We start from the raw sequence: 12496 nt of genomic DNA on the forward strand, positions 1-12496 counted from the left end.
GTAAATATTTTAAAAAATATATAAAGGCTGAAAATTTCATCACCAGCAGACATAGACTCTAGAAAACTTAAAGGAATTCTTTTGTGTAGGACAAAGCAATACCAAATATGAGTCCACACAGATTAAGAAAATTCCCTGGAATTGACTGCTAGAGGGAAATACATATATTCATTATGAAATCTCTTTACAGGATAATTCATTGTTAATAAAAAGGATGGGATGAACAATATTATGTGAAAGTAAATGATGGCTCACAGCTGTAATCCCATCTCCCCTATAAGGAGATAGAAGAACACAAGGAGACAATCTATTCCTGAGAATTCTCCTCTGACCTCCACACACACACACACACACACACACACACACACACACACACACACATGCTCACACTAATAATAATAATAATAATAATAATAATAAAAGGAAGAAGAAGAAGAAGAAGAAGAAGAAGAAGAAGAAGAAGAAGAAGAAGGATGGTGATAATAATAAGTATATTTTTTAAATTTTATGTGCATTGGTGTTTTGCCATGCATTTCAGGTCCTCTGTAACTGGAGTTACAGACAGTTGTGATCTACCATATGGGTGCTCAGAACTAAATCCAGGTCCTCTGGAAGAGCACTCAGTGCTCTTAACTACTGAGCCATCTCTCCAGCTCCAATAATAAATATTTTTAAATTTACCTATGAGCCATTTTGCTATAAACATACATGCAGGAAAAACACCAATGCACATAAAATAAAATAAAATCATTTAAAAAGAACAAATATATAGAGATATACATTCTCAGAACAGGTGAATCTGAAATTTGACCCACATATATTTTGATTATAGATTTTTCAACAAAAAGATGAGAAAAATGAGTCAGCAGAAAAGGATGATCTCCAAAAATATGATGCTGTGATGCTTTGATATCCATGATACCCAGCATTAGGCCTGTGTCACTGCTCTGGGGACAGTGGGACCTGGGAGAACGGAGCCAATAAACGAGGCAGACTAAAGTCTCATGCAGTAGCCTACTTTACCCAGAGCATCCATCAGTTTGTACTCTGAGGGTTAAGAGGAGTCACGTGAGTGAAGTGTACAGTCACAAGGGTAGGCTTCATGTGGTGGACAAGTCACACATGGCAAAAACACGGTTTTTCCATAGAGACACATGAACAAATAACAATAGACAGGTGTAATGAATAAGCTGAAGTAAACTAGCTCCTAGCTGCAACACCTGGGAGGAGAGCAAAAGCATCCAAGAACAATTCTGTGTTTCTGAAGAAACAATAGTCGCAAGCCCTTTGTCCTGGTTTCTTGGAGTCTTCTCACATGTACTCAGAAATCTCCTCACATGACTCCATTCTTGGACCGTGTTACAACAGGCCAGTGCCTTTCGCCATATGTAAAAATAACCCAAAGTAGATAATAAGGTTAAATATAAAAATCCCACTCTCTAAAGAAGAAACCTCTGAGAGCTTGGATTATGCAAAGACGTGGTAGCACAAACAGGAAAAGAACAAACGAAAAATCGGACTATGACGAAGTTGGAAACTTCCACCCTTTAAAATACTGCCAAGAAATGAGAAAAGAAACTGAAGAATAGACTGAACATTTGCAAACCACATATCCAACCTCGTTGCATCCAGAATATATAACACACCCTTGCAGCTCAAAAAAAACAAACAACTCCACTTTAAAAATAATACATAAATAACTATGGCAAATATTTGAAGAGGCGCTTCACCAAAGAAGCTATACACACAGGGGGAATAAGCATATGAGAACAGGTCATGGATCATCCATGCATGGGCTCATTGCGGCACATGATGCACCTGCTGAAATTTCTGAGACTCAAAAGAATGACTATTAAGTGTTGGCCAGATATGGAAAGTTTGGATACCACAGGTAGGATATGAAATGACAGAGCCACTTCAGAAGACAGTTTAGCCAGCTTAAAAAAAATGTGAGCATGTGTCCACCATATAACTCATCCTGTTCTCATGTATTTACTAGAAAGGAAAAGGAGCAGGTGCTCTGACAGAGACCTGCTTTACAATGCACGCAGAAGCTTTGTTTATAACAGACCAAACAGACCTCACCCAAGTAAGGAGGGCCAAAACATAATTCTATATCCCAGCTATTTCGGAGGTGAAGCAAGCAGATACCAAACCCAAGGCCTATGTGGGCTACAGAGTGAGTTCAAGGCCAGCCTGGGCCAGTTAGTGGGACCTTGTTAAAAAAAAAAAAAAAAAAAAAAAAAAACAATAAGTAAAAAGAGTACTGTGGAATTAACTCAGTGCTATAGTCCTTCTCTAATATGTGTGAGACTCTAGCTCAGTCCCCAGCTTTAAAACTTTAAAAATAAGTGGTAAAGTGAGAAACAAATTGTGATATATCCACATGATATAATAGAAAGACCAAAATAGAGGTCAAGGACACAGGAGAATGGAGAAGTTCATGAGCCAGCACACAGCACAGCACAAGAGCACAAAGAGGAGAGGAGGGGCCTCAAAGCAAAGTCAAAAGACAGAACCTAGTCCTAAAAGATCCTCTGACCTCCACGTATGTGTTTCTCCTGCTCCTCCTCCTCCTCCTCCTCCTCCTCCTCCTCCTCCTCCTCCTCCTCCTCCTCCCCTCTTCCCTTTACCCTCTTCCCTCTACCCTCTTCCTCATCCTCTTTCTTCTTCTTTTTCTTCTTCCTTTTCTTCTTCCCTGCCTCCTCCTTCATCTGTCTTCTTTCTCTCAGACATACACACACACACAATTCACCATTAAAAATTTCAAGACAAATATATTGCTATATTATACATGATTCTAAAATTAATGATTCTAGGCCAACTAAGCGTACGTGACTATATGTTGATAAAATTCCTGGAAATGTGAAGTGCACAGCAGTGAAAGGAAGCACGCTGCTGTTGGCGGCAGGAAGGAAGGAGTAGTGGGGGGGGCACAGGGACACGTTTAACGAATGATGGACGTATTCATCATCTGGATGTGTTGATTCTTCCTGAATAAATGCTTTTGTTAGCATTTAGTCAAACTGTTTTAATTGTGTTGAGTTCATTAAATACTGCAATAATTAGGGCAGTTTTGAAGAATAAGTACTTATAAAGGCAGCCTTTTACAGATCATATTTCCAAAGGGCTACAAAACAATGTTCTGATGAAATATTGATTAAAAGTGTCCCTAATAAGCCACAGGACATGTGTGTTAAACAGCTATGCTTGCTGTTCTGGTTGGCATAACAGCTAAACAGCCCGGAGGAAAAGCCGTGACAGCTTAGCTCAACAGAGCTCAGTGGACCGCAACATCCCTTCTTTCTGAACTGTGGCCCTTGTAACTGGTTCACAGTGAGAGGAAAGGCAGCCTGTCGTGGTGCCCTGGATCTGGGCACAGCTGGCTCTGGAAAAGAACAGGTGGATTAGACAGATAGGCAAGAACTCACAAAAGCAAGAATGGTACCAAACATAGAAAACCTGTCCCTAACTGCAGAGCAAAGGGGAAGTTCCATCTCCTGCACACCATCCAATGGTCATCATGCAGTGGCTCAGGGGGTTAGAGAGATGGCTGTGGGGTGGGTCATAAGCCTTAGCCCTGAAATACCCTAACTGTCCCCCACTATGGTAGAAATAACACAAGACTTAGATACTGTGTGCTCTCTCTTCTCCTTACACCTTTGCCCATTCCTCCATAAGGTCAAGGCCTCTGATGCACCATTACCCATGGATGGAGCCAGAGCCAAGTCTTCTGCTGGCTCTCACTGTTTTCAAACTTCTACTTTTTGCCTCCCCTCCTATTCCTCTCTTCTCTCAGTCTTGTGTTTTTCTGCCTCCCTTCGTATGTGCTTCATATGGCATCTGAACAAATAAGGCAAGACATACATGAAATATGTCCAGGAAGCAGTGAGTAGGTAGCCTCCAATGTCTCTCCTCCTACTATGGGATTCCAGGGATTGAAGTCAAGTCATCAGTCTTAGCAGCAAGTGTCCTTACCCACTGAACCATCCCATCATCCCACAGCCCAGTGTTTGGACATCATCAATACGGAAAAGGGTCATCTAAAAAGTTAATGAGTTAAATAAGCCGGGCGGTGGTGGCGCACGCCTTTAATCCCAGCACTCGGGAGGCAGAGCCAGGCGGATCTCTGTGAGTTCGAGGCCAGCCTGGGCTACCAAAAAAAAAAAAAAAAAAAAGTTAATGAGTTAAATAAACAGTATAGTAAAAGGAAACCATGAATTTGATGTCCTCATGACCTCGGCAGCCTAATCAGGTGATACTTAGAATATAATAGGCACATAGCAGACATCATCATTCCCTCTGTCCCTCTTGATACAGGGAGAGAGATACATACTAGGGAAGAGAGTAGAAGATTCACTAGACCTGCAAAGGCTCTCAAGATGGTAAAGAGAACTTTTGTGGGGTTGGGCCCCTCTCTGGTCCCAAGCAACCTGGCTGCCTTGTTATATGAAAGACTTGTGCGTGTTAGAGTGAGGAATGCCAAAGTCCATCTCTACAAAGGAGGAAACATACAAGGAAGGCGAGGAAAGGAAGAGTACAATGAATCATAAAGCAAGTAGGGCTCTCATAGTGTCAGTCTGAACCCCTTTGAGGGATCCTTGTGCTGAAGAAAATGAGCATCAATTGGAGCCTGGTTGGAATTCTAGCTGTGCCCTTACTGGCTGGGCAGAGCTTGGCAGGGTGTTTGACTTTCTCTCTGTTTATTAAGGGGAGAGTGACACCTGCTACCAAGGGCTGTCATAAGGATTGGGATAATTCTTACAGAGGCCTTTGACATGGTACCCAGTGAGTGAAGACCATTTTAACATATCCATTGCACAAAGCCTACTCTATGTCCCCTTAGTGAAGTATGATAGAGACATTTCACATGTAGCTAGAGTTATGACTTTAAAGTAGGCAACCAACTAAATACAGGCAAATGGCTCCTGAAATGATGCCAGCCACCACCACCACTCCTCAAAGCAACACATTCTTTAGTAAATATGATACAACTTACTTTTTAGTTTTTTTTTTTTCTTCAAACAGAGGAATGTAACTGACCATTGTATTATTCAGTGGACCATTAAAAAATAACTGAATTGGATATCGAAATGTATTCTGTCTTTTAAAAAATTTTCTAATTTCAGCTTTTAAGAGATATGCAGTTAGACAGCTATCAAATCGTAGTACCAGGATTCTAGCTGTAGGTCTTATGAAGCCATCTTAGGCAACAGTCTCAGATGAAGGCCAAGTTCAAGTTCAAATCTAGAGGCAATTAATAAGGGAAAATGATGCAGGAAAATAACCAAGTGTGAGGTCTACCTAAGGTCTCAAATGTTTTTTGGTAAAATATTGTTTTCACAGCACAACACTCCAGGCTCCTGCCTGAAGCCCTCTGTCTTGTTAGCACAGAGCCAAACAGGAAACTAGCCAGTGGCAGGAGGCATCAAAACCATTTCCTGGCCTTCTCACCCATCCATGCTTTATTTACATCTGTGTTTTATTCTCCTTTGCCTGTGCTATCATACTGAAGTGACTGTCCTACGTGAGATTCTCCCAAGTAATTCACTTAGCTACTAATATAGGTCACCAAAGCCAGTAGTAAGCAATCATCCTTTCTGTATTTTGTGCAACTCTTCTCTCAAGAAGTGCACAGACTTCTGCTGCTGCTGAATGTGGCCAGGTCCAGGTCACAATGACAATTAGATGAATAGTTGGTGGTTGTGAACTCCAATAGGCCTGCTAGTTCCTATCCTCTGGGAACATACGCCACCCTGGAGAGGGGTTAGCTAAACTGCAGGAGACACTGCATGCTACATCACAGCTCACAGCAGGCAAAGGCCTCACATGAGAGCCAACTTCCAGACCCCAGGCCTGGAACACCTCTTTGATATGTCCCAAACCCTGTGTGAGACCCTGCTCAGGGCTAACCCTATGAGAGACCCTGCTCTGTGTCAAACCTGTGAGAGACCCTACTTGGAGTCAACCCTGTGAGAGACCCTACTTGGGTTCAATCCTGTGAGAGACCCTGCTCAGGTCAACCCTGTGTGACCCTGCTCCACTTGCAGGAAAGCACATTTGTGAGAAATGAATTGGGGTTGTCTTAAGGACACTAAATTTTAGGGTGGGTTAAGAAGTGATGGCAATTGCCTGAAACAATTACATCCTCTTCGATATTTCAGAGCTAGGGAATAAAACACATCAATCTACGGGACACTGTAGTGAAGGTTTTGATTCTTTGTGCTCCTCCAACATTATCCAACCCTGATACCCTTTGTAGTTTAAAATACATATTTTTGTAAAGAAAACTTCTCTTTCCTTCTCATTTTAAATACTGATAAAATTACCTAGCTCAGGAAATATATTTCTAGGAGAACCAAACTTCTAGATGCCCAAGTTTAAATCAGTATCCTATCTATTCCTGTTAACTTTCAGTTACATATTCAATTATACACATGTTTGCCAATATCTGCAGAGGCCAGAGGCACCAGATTCTCTGGAGCTGGAGGTATGGGTGGTTGTGAGCCTCCTGGCATAGGTGCTGAGAGTCAAACATAGGTCTTTTGTTCTGGAAGAAAAATGTGTGCTCTTAGCCACTGTGCCATCTCTCTGACTCTTCTCTTTATTTACCAAGGTATGGTCTTTCAGAGGAAGCCTAGCTGCATGGTACATCAGAGCTCACAGCAGGCAAAGGACTCACATGACAGCCAACACTCAGACCCCAGGCATGGAACACTTCTTTGATATTTCCCAAACCCTGTGAGAGACCCTGCTTGGTGTAAACCCTGTGAGAGAGCACTGGCTAGTGTGTGGGCCAGCTTGTCCCCAGGATCCACCTCTACCTCCTAAGTGCTGGGCTCACAAGAGGCTACCAAACCTACTGGGCACGTATGCTGTTATATGGATTCTGAGATTCCCAACGGCGTTCTGGCCTGCACAGCAAGTGCATTTCCACTTAGCCATCTCCTCTCCCCTTCTTTGTTTCTAGACTCTATGTGGAAGCCAACCATGAGGAATGTATATAAATAGGGGTTGGAGTTACCACTTCCAGCCATACTTCTTCTTGTCACCATAAACTTCAGCAAAGTGCTTTCTGATCCATCAAAAGGAGATAATAAAGCCAACAACTCACGAAGAGATGCCCTGGCTTTCTGCTGCTCTTTTGTGAAACATTTTCCAGAGTACAAGGACAGAAGCCTTTTAACATGGGGATACTTAGAGAAAAAAAAAAAAAAAGGAAGTTCAATAGATCTCTTTACGATGTTGGCAATAAACTATCTCAGACATTCCTCACTGAAGTTAAGAAAGTTTGAAAATATGGTGGGTAGTTATTATATAATGGGCTGAGGAGATAAGCTCAAGCATGAGCACTTGCCTTGCAAGCAGGAGGGCCTGAGTGAGTTCCACTCCCAGAGGCCATATAAAAAGCCAGATGTGCCTGGATGTACTTACATCCCGGTGCTGGATGTGTGGAGGCATGTAGATCCCTGGGACTCAAAGGGCAAGCAGCCTTGTGATACAAGTTTAAGCCAGTAAGAGACCCTGTCTCAAAAATCAAGACGGGCAGTGTCCTGTAGAATGACACCCAAGACTGACCTCTGGTCTAAATGCTCCACACATGCAAGCATTCACCACACACTGATGTCTCTGTACACATACAAACATTCACAGAAGACAATATACACATACATAAAAATAACCAACCAAATAAACAAACATGAAAATAGGACAGGGAGATGGTTCAGTGGACAAAGTGCTTGCCATGAAGGTATGAAATTTGGCCCCGAGACCACCAGAAGCCAAGGTCTGTGATCCTTGCATCCAGGAAGCAGAGATAAGGGATGCCTTGCAGAAACTGACTAATTAGATGAGCTAGAATTGAGGAACTCTGGGTTGGTGGAAGATTCTGTCAACACAAAGTGAGGAATGATCAATTCAAATACTTTATGTCAACTTGAGGCCGACACACATAAGGGGGCATGTACACATACACCTGTATACATGTGCACCCACATTTATGCACACACACACACACACACACACACTCATTAATTATAGATTTACCAGGCAATATTAGTCACCTGTTGTAGACTCACTGTGAATCTTGGTTAAGGCCAAAGGATTCAGAGACACACACAATCCAATCACAAATAATCATGTGAGTTTGCTTTGAAAAAGTGAAAGCTAACTACAGTCATCATATCTTTATGGTTAGCATGGGAAGTTATCAGCATGGAGGCCGGGAATCAAGAGCATCCAAAAGGAAGCTGTTGCAGCAGGTAACTACAGAAACTAAAGGATCACGCATGACTGTTGCTAGATTTTGTGTCTGTCATGGTCTTAGCAAGCCAAGTACACATATCTTTTATTAAGATTTGACACCTCTGACATGCAAATGCAGCTCAAGGAAAGGAGTTTAGAAACTACTGTCAGCAAGATGGTAGTCATGATGCAGTGGTCACAAACTGTACACTCATGAGCTGAAACCTGACTGTTCACATGCTCTTCATCACATGGAACTCCTCTGGTTAGATTTTATTGTCAACTTAGCACAAGCAACAGTCACCTGGGATGAGGGAACCTCAACCGAAGAGTTGCTTGGATCAGACTGGTCTGTGGTCATGTCTATGGAGGATTACCTTGATCGATGATTATGTGGGAGGGCCCAGACCATGTGGGATGCAAATCCCTAGTCATGATGCATGGAGAGAGCCACCAAGCAGCATTCCTGCATGGTTTCTGCCCCAGGTTTGTGCCTTTAGTTCCTGCCCCGACTTCCCTCAGTGGTGGCTATTAACAAGTTAGTTGAAATAACTTTCCTCCTCTTAGTTCATGATATTCATTTATCACAGCAATATAAAAGAAAATAACTAATAGACAAACACCAGAAAATAGTTTTTTTTCACTAAGTTGAAGATGAAAGCTTCAAAGAATAATAAAGAAGCTGGAGAGATGATTCAGTGGTTAAGAGTCTTTGTTGTACAATCCCGAGGACCTGAGTTCAAATCCCCAGCACCTAGATATGGCCACCAAACATGTGCCTTTAACCCCTGGGACTGTGCAGGTAGAGGCAGAGGGATTGCTGGGGCTTCCTCGTCTTAAGTCCATCTCCAGGTTCAGTAACAGACATTGTCTCAAGGAAACAAGATGGAGAGGGATAGAGTATGACATTGGTCATTCTCTTGTGGCCTTCACATGCACAGGGACACAGACACACACAGACAGACAGACAGACAGACAGACAGACACACACACACACACACACTTTCCAAACAAATATTTACAAAATTAAGTGGTAAGGGAGTCATGTGCCATCATACAATGTGTCCCCTTCCTCCTCCTTTCTCGTCTTCCTATTCCTCCTCCCTATTCCTCTTGGTTCCTAAAACACGGACTTCCTTGTGCCTGGTGGCATCCTAGGGAAGATGGAGTGTTCCCACAGAGAAGACATTCCTGAGTGACACTGAACTTTCCATGCTTTTCCTCATGCAGATCCCAAGCCTCCCTGGAACAGTCTCATCGCAATTCAGCTTCCTAAAGACCTGACTCCATAAGGACAGGCAAGACAAGCACTGGACATGCCGTGCCCCTGGAAACACTTTCTGGGCATGCCCAGGAAGGACTTTTTCACTGCAAACCCAGTGGAATCTGGGTTCCTGCCTTCCCTGCCTGAATAATGGCCTCGTCATTGGCAGAGTTGAGGAGTTCTGGGCCTCTCAGGAGCTCCTCAGCACAGTATGAGCTCTTAGCTGTGGACTCTGTGGGGACATTGCCAAACCACAGTGACCTCACTGCATTTCTGTCCCTGTCCCATTTGACCTGTTCGTCCTCCTTTTCAGCACCTCTGGCTCTCATAGTGGCTTCCACATCTGCAGGAAGGCTAATCCTGTTCAAGCTGCCTTTCCCTGGTTCTTGTTCAGATGATTCAGTATGAGTCAATCAATGGCAGAGGACTGCGGGAAGGGACAAGGTTAGAGCTGGGACAGTTTGGTCCTTTCCAATGGTGTCCTGGCAGCAGCTTGTGCTGTTTTGTGTCTCCAGCTTTCCCCTGGAAAGCATGTGTGGTTTCAGTTTGTGCACTGTAAGGGGTTGTGACTGACACCTTGGCTACCTCCATACATTCAGCAAAGGTGCAGTCACTCATTTCCCAAGTCTCCACAGCCACCATCTGTCCTGGAGGGCTTCTTAGCCTCTCCTCTCTCTGAAACTCCAAGGGGACTGTGTCCCCCGTTAGATGATGGTTAAGAATCCTGTATTTGTTTCTCCAGCATGATGAGCAGCTGAAGTCAAGAGCTCCACCTCCCAACTCTGTTCATAAACCCTTGTCACAATTAGTTGACATGACATTTCAGATCTAAGTTGACAAAACTGACAGCCAGGAAGTGATTGTTCATTTTCAATAGAGTTATTTACAACTGGAGTTCTAGACTCCATTTCAAAAACTCACAGATAGATGCCATTGTTAAGGTCATGGGCACCAGAAACATTATTTCCTTTGAAATAGGAACTGGCAATCAGGTACAACCCCAGAAAGTACCGGAAGGAGATGACAATACGGCCCTCATAACTAACTTCTGCCATGGTACTGCTGGTTCCATCTTGCAGGTGTAGAAACTGAGGGTCTGAGATGTTGAGGGACTACTCTGTCTTAGTTACTTTTCTATTGCCATGACAAAACACCATGACCAAGGTGACTTCTAAAAGAAAGCATCTAATTGAGGCTCACCACTCCAAAGAGTTAGAGTCTATGACCATCACAGCAGGGAGCATGGCAGCAGGCAGGCAGGCATAGTGGAACAGGAAGTGAGAGCTTACATCTGAGTTCCAAGGACAAGGCAGAGAAACGTGAAGCACAGGGATGCTAACTGCAAATGGCCCAAGCTTTTGAACCCTCAAAGCCCACCCCTGTGACACATCTTTTTCAACAAAGCCACACCTCCTAATCCTTCCCAAACAGTTCCGCCAACTGTGAGCCAAGCATTCCAAGGTATCAGCCTATGGGCCCAGGCCATTCACATTCAAACTACACATGCTCCAATTTCATATACTTAGCCTATCAGTGAATCAGTACATCATCCTATGAGTCTAAAACTTTGAGGAACAGGAGAATCATGTACTGACTAGAAATAGAATATCCTAGTCCAGTATCTAGAGGATCTAATTGAACCAGTCAGAAAGGATGTTCTATTTATAATATGAAGATTCACTTGTAACAGTATCCCCTTGATTTTAATGGAGCAATCCCTCAATTATGCTTTGAAGAATATCTCAGTAGAACATAGAAGCACGTATCTATGTTATGTCATCTTATAGACACATCCCCAGAGCCTGTACTTAGTACTTATCCAAGGACTAATAAATGATTGTGGAACTATAGATGGAAGGAGAGAAGGAATAGGGGAGGGGGAGAGAGAGGAAGGGAGGGAGGAAGGAGGACTTGGCCATTTTTGTTTCATTTCAAATCTGAACATTTAGATATCACACTAAAGTTAATCAAATTCATTTAACTTACTTGCTGAATTTTATATTCTAGGCCAGTGCGATATGCTGGGGAATATGTCGATGTTCATTTAATAATCTGACATAGTTTCTATCCCTCCAAGTCCCTCATATTGTTATTGAGGAAACCAAGCAAGTAGGGAAGCACAGTTTTCTTATGAAAGTGTTAAGAGATTTTATAGATTGCTGTGTATAGATTAAGAAGGAAACAATCAGTTGTATCTTGGGAGAGGAAGTTAAAGATCCACAGTGAATCCTTGAGTTTTGCATGTTGGCCAGTGACCTGCAGGATGGGGGAAGCATTGGGTACCACCCTTGGGTGGAGTGCAATGGGCTCCTAGAAGTGAAATTGGCACAGCAGGGCATCACTTGGGTGTGAAACTCACACACTGAGAGGTGTGACCAGAGACTGAGAAGATTAAGGGAGAGAGTAAGGGGAATCCTTTGTTTACATTCAGTCTTTGCATAAAGTAGTCTGGGCTGGAATTGGGATTTTGCCAGGGATTAAGCCCAAAGACTGAGATGCTAAAAACCTCACCCACTTAGCTCTCCAAGAAACTGGGAAGTGGGGAGGCTAATTTTTTTCATTATTTTATTGAACCAGTTCACTAACAATTTCATACATATATATATTATATAAATATATAAATATAAATATATGTTCTGGTTACTCTTGTCCCCCTTCATGTCTCTTATCTCTCTCCCACCCCTGTCAACACGGTTCCTTTTCCAGATTTGTGACTTTTAGTTTTGCTGGTTGACTCGCCCAGTTAAACCAGGGCCGGCCGTCTGTGTGGCTGTGGGATTGAACCTGGTGGGGTCATGAATGGGAGTACAACTGAGGCCAATGACTCCCCCTTCTCTGGGTCTATCAGTAAGGCACAGTTCAATGGAGAGGGGTGGGGCCACCTAGCCTCTCCCCTGTCCATGCCTGGCTGTTGGTGAGACGATTCTCATGTCGGGCCGTATAGACACCTTTGGCTGGTGAGGCGTCATGATTGCAGTGCCCATGTCT

This window comes from Peromyscus californicus, unplaced genomic scaffold (assembly GCF_007827085.1).
Source record: "Peromyscus californicus insignis strain IS unplaced genomic scaffold, ASM782708v3 Scaffold_1__1_contigs__length_55948999, whole genome shotgun sequence".
In the NCBI taxonomy this organism is placed as follows: Eukaryota; Metazoa; Chordata; class Mammalia; order Rodentia; family Cricetidae; genus Peromyscus; species Peromyscus californicus.